Source organism: Saccopteryx bilineata, chromosome 4, assembly GCF_036850765.1.
Source record: "Saccopteryx bilineata isolate mSacBil1 chromosome 4, mSacBil1_pri_phased_curated, whole genome shotgun sequence".
In the NCBI taxonomy this organism is placed as follows: Eukaryota; Metazoa; Chordata; class Mammalia; order Chiroptera; family Emballonuridae; genus Saccopteryx; species Saccopteryx bilineata.
In genome coordinates, this window is record NC_089493.1 from 8,469,825 (window position 1) to 8,493,569 (window position 23,745).

The following is a 23,745-nucleotide window of genomic DNA, read 5'->3' on the forward strand; positions in this document are numbered from 1 at the left end:
ATTTTAGCACATTTCCTAGTTTTAACCAAAACCCTGGTGGTCTCTAACAGAGCAGATGGTCGGGTCTAGGAGGAGGCCAGAGATCAGAATTCCAGTCTCCCTGTTCAAAACCAGGGAGAAGAAGGCTTACGGAGGAAGCACACAGCCAAAGCAAGTCTGGGAGCCGCGATGGTCAGCGGGCCTGGCCACGCACTGGAGGGGACGGAGGGGGTCCCTGGAGCAGCGGCAGACACGGGCCTGGGCGGCAGAGGGGGGCGGTGTTGTGGCCACTGTCCCGTAGGAAGAAAACAGATATGTGTGGTCAGTTCAGAACACACGGTCACTGGACAATTCATCATTGAGCACTGATCATAGACGGGCAACAGCCATCGTAAGCCTGGGGACGCTGCCAAAGACCAAACGCATGGAGCCCTGTCCTCACAGAGCCTGCAGCCCGGCGCGGAGAAGCCCAAGGGACACCGTGAGCAAGTGACCGAGGAAGGCCAGGCTGTGGTCATGGCTCTGAAGGAGAGGAACGGGCGATGCGGGGAGGCAGCTAGCAATGCCCGGCGTGCAGGCGGGCACCCCGGGAGGAGGGACTCCCCTTACCCGGCCTGCTAAGCCACTCTTGTTCAACCAACAGAGAAGGCAGAATGGCCACCATTTCCAAGGTGCGTCTGGAGTTCCCTTTGCTGACCATGAGCTGGTTGAGGCCGCACACAACCTGGCGGAGTAGGTCCTGCTGTCCACACTGTGCTCAGAGAGGACATGTGACTGTCCAGGTGGGTCCAGGGTCCACACCCTGTCTGCCGCGCCCGCAGCCTCTGTCCCCCGCCCGGCCTCACTCAGCCAATCTTGCTGCGAAGGTCACGTCTGTTCCCATTGTGCTTTCCTTACAGGCTGAACATCAAGAGTCAACATGCGCTGTAGACCCTGGCGGAAGCCGTCGTGAGGGTCACGTGACGTGGCGGTCCAGGCTGAGGGGCCAAGGCTTCAGCAGACCAGTGGCCTTACTGGGCTTCACTTCCTTTACCTCTAAAATGGGGATAACTCATCCCACCCATTTCCCGGGCTCTTGGGGACAACAGAATGGATGTCAGAATACCCGTGACCATAGCATCCTCCTGGGTGTGTGTGTGTGTGTGTGTGTGTGTGTGTGTGTACTTTAAACATCCATGCCCCTATCCTGAAGATGGGCACCTGGAGACTCAGAACGGTGAACTGACCTGTCTGTACTGAAGGCAAAGCTGAAATTCTTTCCAAGGTCAGAGTCCATGTACGACCTCCCTGCAGAGAAATGTCCCCCTCCTCGGCCCGAGCCAGCACCCTCCTGACACTTGTGCCAAGGCTGGCAAGAGGGGTCACGAGCCTTTGCCAGGTGCCATGGGGCTTCTGTAGGCACTTGGGCAGGACAAAGAGCAGGGGCTCTGACGTGCGGATGGGCGGACACCGCACCGTCTCCCCGAACGAGGCTCCCCCAGCCTCACACACTGGACAGGAAGTCACCGCTCCCGAGCCGCACCCAGCTGGCCCTCTTTCCTTGTCGAGCGGAGGAAGTGCCTGTCCAGGTAGGTGCGTGGCTGAAGTGGGAGGGGTAGCTCCTAGGGACAGTATGGATGACAAGGATGGGTTTTCGGAGCAACACATCTGGTTGTCTGTGACTGCTTGTGAGCGCGCTGTAGGCGGCCTGGTGATGGGTTCTTTGTGACTGCTTGTGAGCGCGCTGTAGGCGGCCTGGTGATGGATTCTTTGTCTGTGACTGCTTGTGAGCGCGCTGTAGGCGGCCTGGTGATGGGTTCTTTGTCTGTGACTGCTTGTGAGCGCGCTGTAGGCGGCCTGGTGATGGGTTCTTTGTCTGTGACTGCTTGTGAGCGCGCTGTAGGCGGCCTGGTGATGGGTTCTTTGTCTGTGACTGCTTGTGAGCGCGCTGTAGGCGGCCTGGTGATGGGTTCTTTGTCTGTGACTGCTTGTGAGCGCGCTGTAGGCGGCCTGGTGATGGATTCTTTGTCTGTGACTGCTTGTGAGCGCGCTGTAGGCGGCCTGGTGATGGGTTCTCTGTCTGTGACTGCTTGTGAGCGTGCTGTAGGCAGCCTGGTGATGGGTTCTTTGGGAGCAGGCTGAGGGCGGGCGTGTTTGCACCTTGGTCCTTTCCGGCCATGACACTGATTGAAACTTACTGTCCCATTAATGAGTTCTCTCTCCAGAGACTCGTCCGACCCTTCGCCTCTTCCAGTCCCTGCCTAATGGACTATTGAATGCCGGAGAGCCCACAGAGCTCTGTCTCAGAAGGCCCCTGTGAAGTAACGTGACGGTCCCCAATTAACCCCAGGTTTAAAAACAGACTGGCAAAGTGACTCTCGGGCCACTCCTGGGAGGAGGGCTAGATTGGTATGATGCAATCGCTCTCCGGCCCTGGAAACGGCAGGCTTGGCCACCATCTGAGCAGTGGACACTGGGCTCCTCGGTGGCCAAGGATCAATTTCCATCCCCAGGATGCCACTTGTGCCTTCCGAGCCTCTCAGGCCTTGACACAGCCCCAGGGGGCGAGGCGCACAGGACGGGTCTCCAAACAGTTCCCTGGCTGTCTGCAAAATGGGTCCATGATAAGAGCAGAGGCAAGTGAAAGAGCTCACTCCGTGCCCAAGAATGCCAAGGGCAGGTGCAAATAAATGAGCGCCTCCCGGCTGGGTTGGGGTATGGATTCTTCCCCAGACCTCCTGTTTTACCATGAGTGCAACCACGGAGGTTATTCATACACTTCAATCTAACTCAAATGCAGATCTGCTCACAGCCCTTCCCAGCTCCCTAACCCTCACTGGCTCCCTATCGCCTTCCACAGAATACCCAAGCTCCCTAGGGGAGAACGCAAAGCCTCCGTCTCACCTCTGGTCTCACCCCTCCCCCACCACGTGCCCCCTCAAGCCTTATCTCAGGAAATATACCCAGCTTCCTGGGGTTCTCACGCACCGACCACGCCCAGGGTTTCTGCTCAGCAACGACCCCCCTCCCCCGGACGTTTCTGGGTTCACTCCTCTCCGCAGCGCAGGTCTCAATGCAGGTTTATCCCCCTTAGGAAAGCTCCTCCCACTGAACCTCTGCCGCCCCAGCCCAGCCCAGGCTGAGGGGTGAGCTCCCGTCCTTCCTGTTCCCCCAGCTGCTCCTGTCAGCCATGAGCACCCCTTTCACTGACAGCATCTGCCACGGTGTCCCTCTCCACGTAGAACAAGGTTTCTCAGCCTCGACTCCGTTGACACTTTGGGCACTCAACTACTTGTTGTGAGGGGACTTCCTGTGCATTACAGCAACCAACTTGTCCCCTCCCATTGCCAGACGTCCCCCAGGGCCACCACTGCGGGGCTAGACTCCCAGCTCCTTGAGGCTGCACCCAGCGAGGGTGGAGGCGCACGGGGTCAGAGATGCTTGGGTAAGACCCTCGCCACCCTCTTCACCAGCTGCTTCCCCTCCGAGTCTGTTCCTCACCTGAGACATGGCGATAAAGACGTGTAGCCTGTACAGCTGCTGAGATCACTGCGGCGGTTGGAGATGGCAGTCAACACACCGCATGGAAAAGGCAGTATGTCGTCAGGGTCACCTAACAGCCATGGAACCCTGCCGTGCACCTGATTCATGTTCATGCGTGCCGGCCCATCCGCCTCTCCCCATCGCTATTGCCGCTGTCCTGTGCGTAAGGAAACCGAGGCCCCAACGTCAGCTGACTCACCCAGGATCTAAGTCAGGGGTCTCAAACTCGCGGCACACGGGCTGCATGCGGCCCGCCGAACAATATTGTGCGGCCCGCAGACTAATCCACGAAGTTCAAAATATTTTGGATAAAATTAAGTAAGCCTAGGGGCCTACTTGTATTTTTCATTTCTCTAGCATCCTAGCTAGATATTAGCTTAGTTAACAGCAGTTGTGATGCGAACTACAGTTTCTGGTTGTTTTGTGACACTGAGTAAACTGCATGTACGATTGTGCTTCTTGTACTGATTTTTTTTTGTTTTCAACTGCAGTGAGAAAAGTGTTGCGTAACAGTTGCCTTTTGTAGACCTAGTGCGGCCCGCCGAATGGCTGTGATCTTGCTCTGCGGCCCACATGCTGAGTTGAGTTTGAGACCCCTGATCTAAGTGTTACCTGTTGGCTCTCAGATGGGAACTTCATCTTCTGGCTCCATGATGGCTGGGGTCTCTTTCCTCTCAAGAACCTGGCAGGCACTGTCCCCTCTCTGGGCCCAGCCCCAGCCTACCCTGTCTGGGGACCACTGTCCACCCTCCGGAAGCTTGTGCCCACAGTTCCCATATTTCTCATTATGATGCCGCCATTTGTCCCCACTGAGACATGCACCAGAGGGCTGAGTTAGTGACTGAGTGTCACCACTTTGTCCAGTGCCTGAGACATGGCACACATTATAAACTGAGTGAGTTACTGAGTGAATGGATTAATAACAAACGTGGTTAAGACCTGATAGGACTGACCTCCGACTGGGAACATGGAGATCAGCAGGCAAGGGAGAGACTCCTCAGCTCCTGAATGGTCTTTTTCTACACAGACGTCTCCACGGTGTTTCTCTTGATAACAAACATGGCGCACCATATAAACTGGGGGCTGTCACATAAAAGCAATATCAGTGCCTTCATTCTTTAGAAGTGTGGCTCAGGCCCTGGCCGGTTGGCTCAGCGGTAGAGCGTCAGCCTGGCGTGCGGGGGACCCGGGTTCGATTCCCGGCCAGGGCACACAGGAGAAGCGCCCATTTGCTTCTTCACCCCCCCCCCCCTCCTTCCTCTCTGTCTCTCTCTTCCCCTCCCGCAGCCAAGGCTCCATTGGAGCAAAGATGGCCCGGGTGCTGGGGATGGCTCCTTGGCCTCTGCCCCAGGTGCTAGAGTGGCTCTGGTCGCGGCAGAGCGACGCCCCAGAGGGGCAGAGCATCGCCCCCTGGTGGGCAGAGAGTTACCCCTGGTGGGCGTGCCAGGTGGATCCCGGTTGGGAGCATGCGGGAGTCTGTCTGACTGTCTCTCCCCGTTTCCAGCTTCAGGGAGAAAAAAAAAAAAAAAGAAGTGTGGCTCAAGCCCACTGACACACAAAGTCAAATAGAGGCGAATGCCCAGACAGCACGCCCCCCCACCCAAACTCATCTCACAGCCATCAGGTCAATGGACGTGCAGGAGCTTCATCCCAAGGCCTGGCCCCTCCAATTTCCTCCACTTCCTCTACCTCCGCTGTGTACTCTGAGCACCCAGCCTTGCCTCCGACTGTTCCAGCTTCCTCCAAACACCTGTGCAGTCCCACCTGTGCTTCAGGTCCCCACCTAGAAGTGCTTCCTGGAAAGGCCGTCCTTCCCTCCGTCTCTAACAGGGTTCCCATCAGGCCCCGCCCCTCCCGGGCATCCGCCCCCTTGGTCTGCACGTTCTCAGGGACCCTCACCCGCTCAGTCCTCAGCCCCGTCCCTGCTGCACCCCTAGCACCCACACAGCACAGGTGCTCAGTAAATACCGGCAGGATGCACGGATGCGTTCTGCAGAGGCGCACAGGATTGGGCTGCAGCGTCCCGATGTCCTTCCGAGGTTCCGCCACCACCAAGCGAGCCTCTGATGAGGACTCGGCCTCTCTGGCGAGGTCGGCCCCCCATGGGCGGAGAACACCTCCGCCACGATTCAAGGATGCTCACCCACGGGCTGTTTGTCCTTCTCCCTGCCCACTAGCAAAGCGGATCCTGGTTCCATAAGAACAGAACCAAGTACCAGGGGGCTCCCTTGCAGGTTAGTCTGCTCTCGTCCTGGCTCCCAGGGCAGGTGTGGCAATGACCACCGCTTTGCCGTTCCCCAACCCCAAGAGAGGAAGGCGAGACGGGAAGGGAGAGAAACCCACGCTCACCTGGCATGGTGCTCCCGTCACTTTACAAAAGGAATGCAACATTAAAAAAAAAAAAAAAGGAATGCAACATTTACTGGAAAATATTGGACAAAAGAATCTCTTCCCACAGAGAAAAAAATGTAATCATCACTCGAGTGGGGGAAAATATATAGTTTCTTAAAACCCCAGCCAGGCCCTGGCCGGTTGGCTCAGCGGTAGAGCGTCGGCCTGGCGTGCGGGGGACCCGGGTTCGATTCCCGGCCAGGGCACACAGGAGAAGCGCCCATTTGCTTCTCCACCCCCCCCCTCCTTCCTCTCTGTCTCTCTCTTCCCCTCCCGCAGCCGAGGCTCCATTGGAGCAAAGATGGCCCGGGTGCTGGGGATGGCTCCTTGGCCTCTGCCCCAGGTGCTAGAGTGGCTCTGGTTGCGGCAGAGCGACGCCCCGGAGGGGCAGAGCATCACCCCCTGGTGGGCAGAGCATCGCCCCTGATGGGCGTGCTGGGTGGATCCCGGTCGGGTGCATGCGGGAGTCTGTCTGACTGTCTCTCCCCGTTTCCAGCTTCAGAAAAAATACAAAAAACAAAAAAAACAAAAACAAACAAACAAACAAAAAAACCCCAGCCAGACCCTGCATCCAGTCTGTTTAAATGCGTTTTTATTAAGATTTAGGGCACTTAAGGATGGCTTAAAGAATCACCATATAAATAACACTGTCTTCGTAGTAGGAGGGTTTGGAATATTTCTATTGATTCAAGCCAGTAGAAACTCACTCCTCCGCGGCTTATGAAATGAGTACGTTGACATGGCCTCGTTCAATGAATGTCAGGCCGTATGGGTTTCAATCTGGCTTGAAATTTATTTAAACAAATGAAGGCGGTACAAATGTTGGCTCTTTGGCCAGCCAGAGCTGAACGAACCAAAAAAAAAAAAATCCATTTTCTATCCCATTTATAATAAGAACTAATTTGAATGTAATTTATCTAAAGCACCATGTTCCCTAATTCCTACATGCAACCATTACTTAGAGCTTAAGTAATAGTTATATCCATGGATCTTAGTGCCCTTAATTGAAAGTGCGTGTTATTAAAAAACACAAGACTTAATCCTTCAAAAATAAAAGGCATTATCCTAAAGAGTAATGGAACACTCAGACGCCGAGCTGGAAAAGACCGGAGGTGGGGGGAGAGAAGCTTTAAAAAAAAAAAAAGAGGAAGAAAGGAAGAAAAGAAAGCAAGCCTCTCCTTTCCGGCACAGCACCCCTGTCCTTGTACGGGGTCCTAGGAAGTATGTCGGAGTGAAATTAGCCACTCTCGAGCCGTTATTTCAGTTCAGATTACGACCGCCTCTCATCCAAGTGTCAGGCCCGGCATCGGAGTCAAATCCGTCTGCCGAGGAGTGACATGTCAAGGGTGACAGTGACAAATTGTCACTAAGTGAGGAATAACACATGACAGGGCCCGGGTCCGTAATGAGGCAGACGCACGCCAGGCAGCCTGGGGACGCGCGCGGCCGAGGGAGGGATGCTGGGAGCGCTCCTGCCGCTGCGAGTTCTCATTAGCGCTCCGCGCCTCCTCACAAGGGGGCCTCCGTCATTAAAATAAATAAGTAATAAGCAAGCTCCTAAATGAACAACCCACGGGCGGACAAAGCCAGAAAAGGTTTTGTTTTTGTTGTTCTTTTTAAATATTTTTTTAAATAATCCAAATGTGTGTGAATATCTTTCCCACAGGGTTTTAAAATAAAATAAGGGAAGTCTGGGTGTACCTTTCCTGATTTGTTTCTTCGTTTTGTCTTTCAACTTCACCAAGTTCAAGGAAGCCCAGACTCTGGAATGAGATGATCTTCCCTCCTGTGGGTTTGCGCAGATATTTCCGTGGGCACTTTGAGAGGTGGTCCGATTGCCCAAGCAGAGGTCACCACACAGACATTTCACAAAAACACCAAAAGCATGGCTTTAGTATTGGTCTCCAGTGCCAATGACCCTTTCTTACCTCAAGCAAAATGCAAACTAAAAGAGAAGGGGGGGGGAAGGTGTGGGTGGAGCGCGGGGCGCATTCCTAGCAGCTGTGGCTGATGCAATGCTGTGAGAACACTCCAGTTCCCAGAAGCCTCCTGGGCATACCCAGGAAAGGAGCTCGCGGCTATAAGGAAGTGACTTAGCACCAACCATGCAGCTCCCTGATCTTTTCAGCCATTGTCTATGAAGGACACGATGTAACATCCTATTGGCTGAACCCATGTATATAAGCTAGCTTACTTCCTGAATAAAGTGGATCTGCGTCACTGAACCTGCGCCGGGTCTTTGCGTCTCCATCGTCCTCACCCCCGGCAGGACTTGTCCACAAAAGGAAGAGAAAGCAAGAGGTTTCCTTATGAAAAATTAACTCAAGAAGCCACCAAAATAGAAAGCATTAGGAAAAGGAGATAGAATCTTGTTTTGTTTTGTTGTCTCTAATTTCCCAGATGGGATTTCTGGAAGTGTTGTTTGTCCCAATAACTAGACGTGATTCATACTCAAGACATAGGGATACATAATGATGTGCTGGTGGATGGACAGATGGATAGATGGATGTATGGATGGATGGACGAACGAGTGGATGATGGACAGATGGACGGACAGATGGATGGACCGATGGATGTAGATGTGTGGATGGATGTATGGATGTATGGATGGATGGAAGTGTAGATGGATGGATGGATGTAGGATGGATGGATGATAAATGGATGGATGGATGGACGGATGGATAGATGGATGGGTGGATGTGGATGGATGGATGGATGGATGTTGGATGGATAGATGATAGATGGAGGGATGGATGGATGGATGGATGGATGTTGGATGGATGTATGATGGATGGATGGATGGATGGATGGATGGATGGATGGATGGATGTTGGATGGATGGATGATGGATGGATGGATGGATGGATGGGTGGATGGATAGATGTTGGATGGATGTATGATGGATGGATGGATGGGTGGATGTGGATGGATGGATGGGTGGATGTATGTATGTGTGGATGGATGTGTGAATGGGTGGATGGATGAGTGAATGGATGGATGGATGGATATGTGGATGGATGGAGAGATGGATGGGTAGATGTGGATGGATGGATGGATGGATGGGCACATAGGTAAGACAGAAGGTGGGGAGTCCACAAGCATGGCTAGGGCAGCCCTTTGGAGAAACCACATGTCATGTGGGAACTTGGACTGTCCAACGTGGTAAATGACTGTTGGAGGTGGGAGTGGCACGGACAGGTGTGCATGGTGGAAACATTATGCCGGCTTCCCCGTGTGCAGTTGATGAGGATAGAAGGGCGTGGGAAGAAGAGGGACCAAGGAAGGGGCTGTTGCAATCTTCCAGATATGAATAGTAACGCCCAAGATCAAGTTCTGAAAGAGATCGAGAGAAGTGGACAGACGTACGGGATGTTAGAGAGAAATAATCAACAGGGATTCCTTCACTGGTTGGGTTTATAAAGTAGAGAGAGCAGTCAGGCTGAGTCCCAGGTTTCTGGCAGAACTGCTGGAACCATGGACCGAGACAGCAGCACAGAGAGAAAGCAAGTGTTAGAAGGGAGTGATAAACTGCTCATTTGGTCCATGTGAATCCTTAGCAAGAAATTAGGATTTGGGAGCCCTCAGCACCTTCATGGGAACTGAAGTTTCAAGAATGAAAGAAATGGCTGTAATCAAAGACTGTATTCGGGCGAAATTACAGGGACCTGAGGGGCAACATTAGCACATTCCTAAAGTGCACATTTTCCACATAGAAAGCTATATATTTTTTATGTGGGATCGTACTTGAAACACAGTTTGTAATCTGCTTTATTTTTCTCTTAACAAGAATGCCAGGGACGTTTTCCTTTATTCTTTTTCTCTGACCTCAGTTTTAATGGCTGTTTCAACGTATGTCCTAAATTACTCACTATATCCCCTGTTGTTGGGCATTTAGATTATTTCTGGGTTTCCATGAATAGATCCACCCACCTGTGATTTTTTTTTTCTCTAACAGACCTGACCTCGCCAGGGGTCCCCAGAGGGCCACTGGGGTCAGAGGGAGAGAGCAGAGATGAGCTGCAGCAAGCCCAGCGGGTCAGGGAGAGGGCCTGGCCACAAGAGGTCTGGGGCGGGAGCATGGGGGCCACACCATCTGGGAGGAGAGGGGTGATAGCGATACGCAGGGTGGCTCTTCCAAGAAGCTTTCTACACCCACAGTAAGCTTCCCGGAGCCCGTCCAGGAATTTCTTGAGAAACCGTTCCTGTCAAAGTCACTCACTAACTTCAAGGTCTCAGATGTCTGGGTCTTGATTCCCGTCGTGAACCGGATAGGCCGGTCGAAGTCAACAAGCTCCACGCCTCGTGGCTGGGCACAACGGAGTCCACCTTCACACGTGCAGAACCTCACAGCGTCCGATGTGGGTCTGCAGGAGGCCCAGGAACCCAGGCTACCGGAGGCTCTGCCATCCTGCCGTTTGGCCATCTGGAATGTTCCGCCTCTCCCGTGGCTGAGGTAATGTCCCGCTGTCCCTGCCCAGAGGTCACACAGACAGACAGCTTCTGCTCTCGGTCCCTGGGCTGGAATTCATCCCATGACCGCCAGGGAAGACAAATGAGGTATCAGGTGAGCTTTCCTGCTTCTGCCATGTCCTACCCCGTGGTGACAAAATAAAGTCACTTCCCTTAAATGCCCTCTGTCTCACCGCGAAAGATCAGAAACAACCTGAAGACCCTTCCATGGAAAACCAGGTCCATTCATTTTATGCTCATCGGCGGGATCTATTTTAATCAGAAAGAAAGAAAAGGCAGTGATGCATCAACATGAAATAATCTCAAAAAACAGCATGAGTACAGAAGGTCGCGTACAGAGCACTGCCATCAGGTAGAGGGGCGCTGGCGGGCCGACTGTATGGGCCCCCGGTGTCACCAGCGCCCATGGTGACGTGGCACCGTTAAGAAGAGGGAGCAGGGCTGAGAAAAAGGAGGACAGGAGCTTTCACAGCGACCCTTTCCTACCTTTTGAATGTTGAACCACTGTAAATGCATGAACTATTCAAAAAAAAGTCTAGCCTGACCAGGCGGTGGCGCAGTGGATAGAGCATTGGACTGGGATGCGGAGGACCCAGGTTCAAGACCCCGAGGTCACCAGCTTGAGCTCGGGCTCATCTGGTTTGAGCAAAGCTCACCAGCTTGGACCCAAGGTCGCCGGCTCGAGCAAAGGGTCACTCGGTCTGCTGTAGTCCCACGGTCAAGGCACATATGAGAAAGCAATCAATGAACAACTAAGGTGTCGCAACGAAAAACTAATGATTGATGTTTCTCATCTCTCTCTGTTCCTGTCTGTCTGTCCCTATTTATCCCTTTCTCTGACTCTCGCTCTGTCTCTGTAAAAAAAAAAAAAAAAGTCTAAATTACTTTGTAAAAGCTTTCATTAAAATTGACTTTGAGACCCCCGCATAGCCAAGCAGGAGCCCTCACACACACGTGCGCGCACGCACACGCACACCCCGTGAGCACGCCCCAGCACTATGGAGAAGCTCTGGACTGCTATCTCGTGCCTCTGTGGCCCCATGTAATGTCACCATGTCCCAGCTGTGGTGGCCAGCAGCCCTAAGGAGGCCGCTCCTCCCGGCAGACTCTCCCACGTGGTCACTGCTCTCGTGCCCTCTGGCCTCGGGCAGGGGCTGTGCCTTGACTCCCTCTGACACGCTGACTCCAGGAGTCCAGGGGCCTGGGAAGCCTCGGTCGAATCGAGAACTGCATGTCCGTCTGCTGCTCGACAAGGAGCCACGAGCCCTGCGGCTCCCACCCGCAAGCCCAGCCCACTTCCCAGACCGTGGGAGCCCCGTGGCTGCAGCCCCTGGGAGCCCAAAAAGCAGGCACTCCTTACTTCGTCTCCAGGGTGGGCTTCTCCACAGAATGGCAGGCGCCAGAGTAGCTGCTCCTGCTGGGCCTGGCCTCGCCCTCTGGCCCCCATTGGACAGAAGCCCCGGAACCATCAACAGCTGTGTTTTGGGCACCTGTGCGAACACACTAGAACTAGTCCAACAGGCTCGCTCCAGCTCAGCAGGCATGTGGCGAGGAGCAGGCGGGCCGCGTGTGAAGCCTTGGGACTCTCCCGGTAAACTTGCCAAGCTCAACCCTGGCAGGGGTGAGATGCCACCCTGCAGAGAGGCTCGCGGAGGCTCCGGTCCACCGAATTAATTTCAAGTGTTTGGGGAAATCGGAAAAAATTCGCTGAAGATAAATCTCAGCGCCCCACCCCCATAGGACAACTGTTCCGCGTGTTGGTGAACCCACCTCAAAGTCTAGTTCTCACGCAAATGTGTGCCAGGCATCTTTTCTCCCCCATCAGTGTGCTGTGCGGGACCTGCCCTCCGGGCCCAGCCCTGTCCTGGACCAGGGCTCAGACATGGAGAGCCTGGGGCCCCAGGCTGCCATTGCCCCACTCCACCCCCCCCCCACCCCCACCCCCACCCCCACCCCCGGGGACAAGCGAGCTGGTGTATTTTAGTTGTATGACTGGCTGCAGGATGAGGCTCCCTGCCCTGGGGCTGAGACCCCCATGTGATTGCAGAGGTCGCACTGAGGGGCTTTCCAGGCCAGGAGGAGGTGCTGACAGCATGCTGGGGCGTGGTGGGGGGGGGGCAGGGGGGAGACAGAGCAGCCCCTGCGCTGGAGCCGGAGGAGAAGCACCACGGAAACCAGACAGCGAGGCTGATCAAGGGAATGAAGACAAACGACGACGCACAGACCCCGGGGCCACGCGAGGGGCTGCAGGAGAGGGTGAAGCCGAGCTGTCGGGCAGCGGGCGTTAGGAGGAGGAATGCCAGCGTGCGTCCCAGAAAGTGGAGCTACCCAGCGTGCCCGGGGCAGAGTGAGCCCCGGGGTGAGGACCCAGCGCCGGGGGAGGCGGGGGCCCCACGGGGCGGGGGCCGCTGTGGGAGGGACAGACTCCTGCTGCACTCGGATTTATAACTTCCAGTCAGCACCAAGTGAGAAGAGAGCCTCTGTCCGGGCGGAGGCGTTTGCCCCTCGGATAGCCGGGCACCGGAGAGGATCGGAACACGTGAAAAGGTCTCCAAATCAGTCAGAAAGAGAGGGGGGCTGAGAGGAAGGCTTTGCCGAAGGAGCCCCAGCAGCCCGCACCGCTGCTGGTCCACGGGTGCCGTGGGAACACCTGCTCCAGCCTCCCCCGGCTTCCGGAAGCCACCAGCGTCCCCTGGCTGCCACCTCCCTGCGTCCACTCACACCGTCTTCCCTCTGAAGAGGCCCCTGTGTCCAAATGTCCCCTTTCTATGAGATCACCAGTCACGTTGGATTAGGGGCCACCCAAATGGCCTCATTAGGATGAAGATCCCCCTCTCCAAGTAAGGTCACGTTCTCAGGTGCTAGAAAACATATCTTAGTGGGGGGTTGGGGTGGGGGGTGGACACCAGTCAACCCCTAACACTGGCACAGTAGCAAAATGGGTTGATCCAGCTTCTCACATCCAACCGACGGGAAAGCATGGATCCTTCCAGACATCAGTCAACCGTATTGCCTTGTGGTCGTGGCGAACGGCCAAGCGCATGGCCGTCCTGCCTGGGTTTCTATCCCCAGCCCTGTCCTCTCCTCACTCCGAGAACCTGGTCAGTTCTCTGAGAGCTGGTGAGCCTTGGGGCCTTCTTCTGTGAAAGGAGTATAAAAGCGTAGGCCTGTCTCACAGGGCGGCTGACAGCGTGGGGGGGGGGGGGGGGACACCTCTGAGATGCCCAGTCCCCCGCCGACACCCAGCAGCCCTCGCTCCATATGCGGTGGCTGCTACTCTGTCCCCACCTCCTCGCACATTGTAGGTGTTTTAATTCTTGTGTGGGGACTAAGCGGGACAACCCGAGTATATCTCGATATAAACCGATCCGCTGCCATAATTTTCACAGGCTTAGCAGTGACTGCGAAGCCTCCTCGCTGCTGGGTGGAAGAGCCGCGCCGTGTCCCTACGCGTTTCATCCGCGGCATCTTCCGCGGGAAGAGGCAGCTTCGCCACGGCGCCCACTGTAGAGGGCGTAGATGTTTTTATACGTACTGACGCCGCAGAGCAATTATGCGTAATTATTCCTTAATGCAAACACATTAGAAACACGTAGGGCACCGCGTTTCCCCGGCCTCCTAAGGAACCTGGCTGAACTGTGTGTTCAAGATATTTTGTGCAACTGAAATTTGGAAGGACAAGAGGTATCACCCGCCCGACAGCGGTGAAGGGGGTCGCAGGGAGCTCTCTTGTTAGAATAGGAAAGCCGGTCTGGGAAGGGCCGGGGAAGAGCTGTTCTGGGAGAATCCAGAGGAACCCGGACCTGCAGTGAAGGGGTCCCCCACGGACTCGTGCCTCTAACACACCACTGCTCCCCTCCTTCCCAGAGCTAGCCCCTCTGAAAGCATCCCACCTGTTCACTTGGCCACCGCCTACCCCCTTCACTAGAAAGGGACAAGCTTTGGTCCCTGAAACCACAGCACTCCGAAGGGGGCCAGGCACACAGCAGGCACTCTAGCACCTGCTGAGTAAGCACGTGCATGAATGAATGACTCACTCCCCGGCTAGAAGGAGCAAGAGGGAAAGGCAGGATCATTAACTGAGCACTCCCTGTGTGGGACAGTCACGTGACAGCGCTGAACCCTCACCAACAACCCTGGGGTTGGTATTTTATCCCCACTGCACAGATGAGGGACTGAGGCTCAGACACATTAAGCAGTGGGCCCAAGGTCACACAGGCACGGCGTGGTGGAGATGGGACCGTGGCTCTGGCCACGGCACTGCAGAGCCGTCTTCTGCTTCCACACCGACACCCCGATAGAAGGCGTATTCTGTATGGGCGACTAGGACCTCGCCAATCACCCAACGGAACAGTACCCCCGTGACAGAAAGGGGGCCATTCGACACAAAAGCTATTTTCAGAAATGGAAAGAGGAAATCCAAGTCGCAGGGCAGGCCATTCACGACAGGAGCTCATTTTCCCGACAGCTGACGGAAACTTGAAACGCCGCCTCTCAAACTGAACTTCGACTTGGCCTAATTCCATATCAAATGACAGCAGCGTGCCATCTGTCCGGGGTCTGGCCCGCAGAGGACCTCGAAGGGCAGATCTAATCTCCCCTCGCTTGGCCTTGACATACAAATCCTCTCTGCTCTTACTCAAGAAACAATAACAGCATTTATCCCTCTGGCCCCTCGCAGATGGCCGGACAGCCGCCTCTCCCTGGCTGCCCCTCCATCTGAGAGTCAGAGGAAGGGACGACCACTTTAGAGTGCCGGGAACCTGATAAAAGCCCTGGCAGACACAGAGGCTTTTAGTTAGGGCGTGACACATGAAACTCACACACACCTTTGCCCCAGCGCCCGTTAAAGGTACTGCAGGGAGAGAAAACGTGGGCTTCCGAGTCAGGCTGGGGTCTGCAGCCTGGCTCCCTCGCGACCACTACTAGCTGTGTGACTTTGGGCAGGCCACTCTACCTCTCTGTTCAGCTGTCTTAGCTCTAAAAACAGCTTTGCCCCTGTGGAGTTAGGGTGAAGATTTAGTTGTAAGGTAATGGATTTAAATCACCTCCAATCTGACACAGAATGAGCTTCTCACACACACAGCAGGTGTTGTTAGAAATGAATGACCTAGATGCTCAGAAGATGTCTCTTGAGCCAAAGACATCTTCCGGGAACATGGCTGCGGACCTCTTTTTTCTCTGCTGCACTGACCACTCCCTAGAACTCATGCCTGAAGTCGTTCGTCGTTGGGCTGTGAGAGGCCTCATGGTCCCCTGGTCTGCCCATGTGACAGGTGGTGACATCAGGGCTCAGGCAAGGGAAAGAGTGGTCCGATTCCTGACCTGAGTGCTGCCTCTGAGATACCCCTGCTCTACACATCCTGCCCCCTTACTGCTGAGCATAACAGAGACCCCCGATAGGTGGTGGCGGCTTACAGTGACCATCACGCTTTTACCTACAGTCAATCGCTAAGGCCACCGCAACAAAGAAGCCCAGGTGGTGGCTTCAGCAGCAGGATTTAATCTTCTCACAGTTCCGAATGGTAGACTTCCAAGATCAAAGTGTCAGCAAGGTGGGTTTTTTCAGAAACCTCAGCTTGCCGACGGCAGCCTCCTCTCTCTGTCCGCACAGGGCCTTTCCTCTGAGCGCCCACATCCCTGGGGTCTCCCCCTCTTCTTATAAGAACACCAGACAGGCCCTGGCCGGTTGGCTCAGCGGTAGAGCGTTGGCCTGGCGTGCAGGAGTCCCGGGTTTGATTCCTGGCCAGGGCACACAGGAGAGGCGCCCATTTGCTTCTCCACCCCTCCCCCTCTCCTTCCTCTCTGTCTCTCTCTTCCCCTCCCGCAGCCGAGGCTCCATTGGAGCAAAGATGGCCCGGGCGCTGGGGATGGCTCTGTGGCCTCTGCCTCAGGCGCTAGAGTGGCTCTGGTCGCAACAGAGCGATGCCCCGGAGGGGCAGAGCATCGCCCCCTGATGGGCGTGCCGGGTGGATCCTGGTCGGGCGCATGCGGGAGTCTGTCTGACTGCCTCCCCATTTCCAGCTTCGGAAAAATGAAAAAAAAAAAAAGAACACCAGACAGGTTTGATGAGGGCCACCACCCTTATGACCTCTCTGAACCCTAATGACCTCCTTAAAGGTCCCATCTCCAAATGCAGCCACCTTCTGAGGTACTGGGGGATTAGGATGTGAACATATGAACTCAGAGGAGGGGACACAATTCAGCAGGTCCTTGTCACTGTGTCTGCAGGTCAGGGGCTGGGAGGGCTTAGCTGGGCAGCTCTGGCTGAGGGTGTCTCATGCCGCCGCGGTCAGATAGATGGTGGTAGGAGGGGGGATGGACAGGGCTGAAGCCAGAGGGCTGGCTGGGCATCTCTTTCCCTTTGCACGGTCTCAAGGCTTCCCCGGTGGTCTCTCCACGTGTGCGGTGTGGGCTCGCTCGGGCAGTGGGCTGTTCACAGGCCAGCGCAGGGCTCCCAACCCCGCGCGGTGTGGGCTCACTCGGGCAGTGGGCTGTTCACAGGCCAGCGCAGGGCTCCCAACCCCGCAGCCTCGCCAGCGAGCAGCGGACACGCAATCAGACAGCGACATCACTCTGCCTCTTCTGTTGGTTCCAAGTCACGAGCAGTACGGGGTTGAATGGAGTCTCCCAAAATCCACATACACGCAGAACCTCAGCATGTCACTTATTTGGAAACAGGGTTTCTACACATGGAAGTCATTCATGTGAAGTCACCCTGGAATAGGGTGGGCCCTTAACCCAATGTGGCTGGTGTCCTTATAAGGAGAGGGAGGCTCAGACACAGGGACACAGAAGAGACCCCCAGGGAAGGGGGCCCTGCGCCAACGGAAGCAGAGACCAGAACGGTGCAGCTACAAGCCAAGGATCACTGGCAGCCACCGGAAGCTAGGGAGAGGTGAAGGGGCGTCCTCTCCTAGACCCTTCACAGGGAGCAAGGTCCCCGCTGACACCTTGATTTTGACGTCTGAACCCCAGAACTGCCAGAGACTGCATTCCCGTTGTCTTATGTCACCTGGTGCGTGGCAGTTTGTTATGGCAGCCACAGGACACACAGACACATGTACCTGACCCAAGGGGACGTGGACGAGAGCCCACCTCATGGGAAACGAGCAGATCTTAGCAGAGCACATGGGATATTGCAGGGACGCCTTTGACAAAGAAAACCGGCCAGCAATTCTGAGTTGATTCAAAGAGTGACCTTGAGTCACAGGCCTCCAGACCCCCTCAAGCCAATCCAGGCTCTGAGATTGACCCCCCCACCCCCAGCCTGGAGAGCCCCCGAAGGATGTCAGATGGTGGCCGGGCGGCGGCAGGATGCAGGCCAGTGCAGTGGGCAGAGAAGCTGGGAGAAATGGCTCTGGACCCACTGCCAGCAGGCCGACCCCCATGAGAGGAACACTGGTTTTTGTTGCTGTTCCACTTATTCATGCACTCGCTGGTTGATTTTTGTTATGTGCCCTGACTGGGGATCAAACCCACAACCTTGGCATGTTAGGATGACACTCTAACCAACTGAGCTGCCCAGCTAGGGCATTCCCCGGACGTCTTAACACCAGACCCTCATAATTCAATCCTTTGGGACGCTAAGAGATTCAATAAAAGCAAAGCTCTACTTTGAGCTGCCTTGATCTCAACAAACAGGCTTTAACTTCCTCAAAGTGCAAGACGAGACGCAGGGGAAGGGCCAGGCAGGTCGAGGCCGGGACGGGCTCCCTCCCAGCGAGGGGAGCGGTCAGCCAGGACGGGCTCCCTCCCAGCGAGGGGAGCGGTCGCTCAGGGACCACTGGCTCCAAGGCCCACAGAGGCTTCCTTCCTGCTCAGCTGGAGTCCAGAGCGGAGTTCCGACTGGCAGATGTCTCTTCTCCAAGGAGCGATTCAGGGACCCAGGCTCCATCCGTCCTGTGGCGGCGTCACTCCATGGCGTCCAGTGTCTCTGTGCTCGACCAACAGAAAGGGGGAGAACACAGATGATAGTGGGGGGGTACTTCCTGTCTCCCCTATAGGAATGCAGGCGTCGTGAGGACCGGAGGTGGAGCCTCATCTGTTCTCTCATGTATCCCCAGTACCCAGGAAGTCCTTGGAACGTGGCAGATCTTCAGTAAGTCTTGGTTGGATGAGTACAGTAACAAGCTATTAGGGCAATCAGGGCTGACTCGTGCCCAGCAGGACAAGGAGACCGAATTTTAAAAAAATGTTTCTCTAGCCACTAACAGAATCCCTCATCCTTTGTAAGTTGGCTCTTGTCTCCAGGCTCATCCCTCATGGCTGCAAGATGGCTGCCACTGCCCCAAGCGTTTCAGCTTTCTGCAGCAACCAGAGCAAGCAGAAGAAAGGGAGACTCTAGCAAAAAGAGCTTCCTATGCACCCCTCTCTCAACTTGCTGGAGAAGAAAATCTTCCCTGCAAGTGTTCTTGTGCATCTCATAATCTGACACCAGAGCACCTGACCACCCCAGGCCACAGGGTGAAGATGTCCCGGCCACGTTCCGAGAGGTGGCCGGCAAGGCCAGACCGGCCACGAGCTGCACGGTCTCCGGTCTCCGGTTCTCTGGGACAGAGGCAGGATCTGCACCAGGCCTCCTCTAGCCCAGCCCCGCGGTCCCGCTCCCGGGGAAGCCAGCGGGAAGGTCCTGGAACAGCCCGCGAGGAGGGTCAGAGGTCATCAGAAGGGTTGCAAGGATGGAGATTAAACACTTGGCTGCAAAGGACAATTGCTCCTCTGACCACAGCCCCCACGTCTGTGATGCCCCGTGCCTCTCTCCCCAGTCCCCCGCACACTGGCCAAAGCAGAAACCCTGAGGCCGCCCTCGCCGCCCCCCACTGTCCTCTGTCCTCCTGAAGCTGTCTTCCTCCAATCGCATTGTCCCTCCTCTGGCCATGTGGCGAAAGGTGGTACAATACACACCCACCCTTTCCCGGAAGGGACAGCCACTTTATCTCTATCACAAAAAGCCCCTTCCGTTCAACCCAACCTGTAACCAAACCACGGCTGAAGACCATTTTGCTTTTAGTCGCATTTTGCAGAATGTTATTCATTACTTCTCTCTCTCTTTTTTTTATTTCCAGCAGTATGTTTTCTATCAGTGTGTATCTTTTGTAACTTTTCTTTTTTAAGACGAATGAATTTTTCTCTACCGCACTATTGCACGAGGAGATAACACGCACGCTGAACTCCCGAGTGGCTTTGACTTCTTGGGAAAGAAAAGGCGGAAAGGAATTGAATGCACCCTCTCTTCCTGGGGGGCCTGTCCTGGTGAGAAGGGGGCTCTGCGGGGCCCCAAGGGCAGGGTCAGTCCTGGTCGTCCCAAGCTTTGGAACGCAGTGGGGCTGCGCATGCTCAGGTCCAGGACGGAGAGGAGTCTGGAGACTCGACACGGCCAAGGGGACGGCTACAGTGGCTACAGTGTGACACTCGCGGCAGGTGGGAGCGGCAGGGCTGGATGCCGAGGGCTATTTTCTGAGAATGTCATTGAGAAATGGCACAGAGCCCCGGGAACCCCAGTGCCAGGCTCTGCAAAGTGAGATGACCCCAGGGCAGTGTGAGGATTGCAGCCCCTCCTGGCCATTGTGCTTGGGTTCTCTCCATGAGAATCGTGCTTGGTCTTCAGGAGTGGAACACCCCCCCCCCACACACACACACACACAGACACACGGCTGCTGCTCTCAGGACCTTACAGTTTGGGAAAAATAAAAGGCAAAAAAAAAAAAAAAAGCCTCATATCCTCAACACTGCCTCCTCCAAGAAGCCTTCTTGATTCGCTCACCCCAGCTGTGTGCCCTGGGAGCCCTTGGCAAGCAGCCTCCTTCACATTAATTACAGTTTGTGGATCTCTGTGCCTCAGCCACACCTGAGTTTCCTTCCTCTGTCCCTGACCGCCCAGAGCCTAACTCCTGCTGGACACTCAGAAAACACGAGCTGAGCCGACCGAGACGCCCCGGGGCTCAGACACAGGTCACCAGGACACTCAGCAGCCCAGGCCTCGGCAGCCTCAGTGGGGTCTCATGTGCACTGTGTGAGGGCTCCCACATGGCGCGGCCCCTTGAAGACGTGACTCAGAGGAAGGCCTGGCACACTGATGGGCTGGGGCGTGGGGAGTGGCCCCTAGGAGGCTGTCTTGTCATTTCCACGCCATGTCCCGTGGAGAGCCTGTACGTCCCAATGTGCAAGCACTTCCCACACTCCTATGGGCCTTGTTTTGCTGATCCCGCTAGCACCTATCACACGGCCAGATGCAAGCAGTAGGGAACAGACTCTGCCTCTTGATGGGAGGGAAGGAATCTGTGACTGTTTTTGCAATGGACTGCTGCCCTTACTTGTTCAGAAAGGCCAAGGCCATCTAATGAGAATTCAGAACGCCTTTGCCAGTGGCTGGATTTGAGGGCACACTGGAAGCCCCCGCCCCAGGGTATGAGGAAGGGAAACTGGCCTGTCCCACCCCTTAGTCTAACTTCCCGCTCTCCATGTTAAAAGCCACTAGCAATGCTAGAAACTGATTTCTGATTTGGGTCAAATGGCCCTGAAACTTTTGGCAATGGGAATGGAGGGTAGGCCTGGGGCTCTCTCTTTTGGGGGGCGTCAGAGCTCTCTGACTCATCCGTCTGAGGTGGGGTTCTCCCCTCTCAGCCTCCACAATCCGGGCTGTGAAAGTCTGGCCTCAACCAGCATCTTCTCAAACAACAATTTGAAATCAATCACTTCTGCTCCGACGACTCCTCCCCCATGATTACCGAGTGCTCCAGACATGGGGAAACAGACATGTCTCAGCTGAGCCCCCGATCCGTGATTACCATTATTGCATAATTAGGGACATCAGACACAGTGCCGGGCCCCAGCTCCCGAGCTCCGAGGACACTCTGAGTTCAGCTGCGGGAAGACGGGGAAACGCAGCTCACTGAGACTAAAGACGGCTCCGTGTCGCGTTCTAATTCCCCGCAGTTCCTTCTTTTTATTCTGCAGCGGTGTCCATTTGGTAACTGACTTTCAAATGCTACTTGTGACATACCACACTTTGGGGGGGGGGTAGTTCTGGCCAGGTTGCGCCCCACGATGGATCCTGACATGGATTTCATTAGGGGTACCAGCCCTCCAGATGGCGGCACACCCCCAGCAATGCCCACTGCACGTGGATGCTCAGAAATACAGGCCTGTGAACTACATCCCCACAGTAATCAGAGCACAGAAGTCCCACCTTTTCTTGCTACAAGACCCTGCGAGTTTAGAACACGCATGATGAATGAGGCAACTGAGGCTCACTGAGGTTGGCCCAGCCGCTCACAAGGCAACAAGGCATCTCATCGTACCTCTACTCTAGGCCAACAGTGGAAACACTGACATGAGTGAGGTAACACCTGCCTCCAAGATGCCCACAGTGTGGGGGGACAGGGTGGAGCGTGATGAAAAGCCCACAGGTGTAATGATGCAAGGGGGGATGTCCCAGAAGGGAGACACACAGGACCAGGATGGGGCAGAGAGGACAGGGACTCTGTGAGGATTCGGGAGGTGAACGGCAGGCTGAGTCTTGAAGGATGTCCAGAAGTGTGCCAAGAGGAGAGCGGGCTAAGGTATCCCAGGTAGAGCATCGGACAGACACTGTTCATTGCAGAGAAAGGGAGAGACCCTCCAAGCCCCATGCACCAAGGCCATGGCCGAGTGCAGACTGACCTCAGCTCCCTGGCCGTGACTCAGCATCCCTAGCTTTTGTGGTTGTGTGTTATCCAGCCCTTTGGCAGATATGCCCACGTCTGCGCTGGCATGGAACCTTTCATGATATCCCCTGGGGAGGCCACACACTCATTTCTCTGGGCGGCCACCGTGCCAACCTCATTTGGATTCTTATTTTAAAACTGCCACTGGAGTCCATTTGCAAGCCATATCGTGGTTTTGTTTTTGGAGCAATACATTGTTTTTGATCCCAAGTGCTCTATTCCTTTGCAGCTCTCCATTTTGTTGCTAGAGTTGATTCCAAAAAGTTTGGAACTACCGTATCCCCAAGCATTATATCAAGGCTCAAAGGTTGATCCTGGTCTCCTCAGTGAGAATGTCAGTCATATGCTCTTGTAGGAAGGTATACCTCCAGTCCGCCCAGGAGACGGGAGCACCATCTGACAGTCAGCTGCCAGGACTCTGGTGAGGCTACTCTGGGCAGGAGATCTGATGCCCAAAGGCCAAGAACACTAACGGTCTCTTAAGTGACATTTGTCCTCTATTTGGGGGGATTAAGCTGACCCTGTCCCGATCTCCACCTTAGGGACTTAGCCAACTTATCCACTCCTATCTAAATGTGCACATTTTCAAGCCAGAGACGTCTAGGGTTCCAAGATTTGGATTGAGGGTCAAGAGATTCTAAAAGGCTCTGCTTATTTAGAGAGACAACCTACTAATTAAGATACAATCACTATGGAATGTTTATTTCAAAGAGGGCTGATGATGAACTAAAAGCCACGCCCCTATGCAGACCAGGCTGGGGAGGGCAGCAAAGCATTGTCCTTTCAAAGTGTGGCCAAAACTCTCTCCATTGGAGCCCGATTCTGAACCCAGACAGATGATGGGAAGGAACCAAGAGCCTGTTTCTAGACCAGTGTGCCAACTGCCAGGTTCTTCTCCTTCTGTCTCCATGTTTGGGGGGAGTGGGGGGTGCTTATGCCCAGGCTGGTGTGTGAGCCCCCAGTCCAGAACCATCATCTGAAGGGGAACACTGTGGTTCTATGATGTCCCTCTAGGCTCTCAGAATTACATTCTGTGAACTATTGAAAACAACACCCCGGGACTGCTCCGGGCATCTGAGAGAAGGGCTGGCATTTCTGGGCTGGGAATTACAGACTGAGGTGCCTCAGTGGGGTCTGCAGTTCCTGGCCCCAAGAGCGGCCAGGGCGGCCAGCGGCCCCGCTCTCCACGAAGCTGGCGAGCAGTGCGACACTGTCACTCACCAAGAAAAGTTCACTTCCCAAAATACCACGCGCTGCAGGTAAGCGGAAGAAAGGTCAAAATGATGTAGGTGTGCATGGCATAAGCCAGCTCGTACATAAAAATTGCCTAATTACTGGGAAGATATGGAAGAGCATCTATTACTCTGAGCAGCTGACCCTCGGGGCCGTGTGGGAGGCAAGCACAGATCGGAGCCGCTTGGAGCCAGCAGAGCCCAGGCTCCTGCGAGAGAGAAAATACAAAAGTTCTTTATGCCCCCACCCCCGGCACATTATTACATATAGAGCGATCTCTGTAAAAATTGCATAAAATGTCATATATAGTTGAGTCTTTTGGGTTCATTTCATACTTAAATAATGTGACTAATCATTGTTTCTTACTCTTTGCCCTTGAATTTTCGTTATGAAGATTCAAAAGGTATAAATTTCACCCATTAGGTCTGGAGGCATACATAGT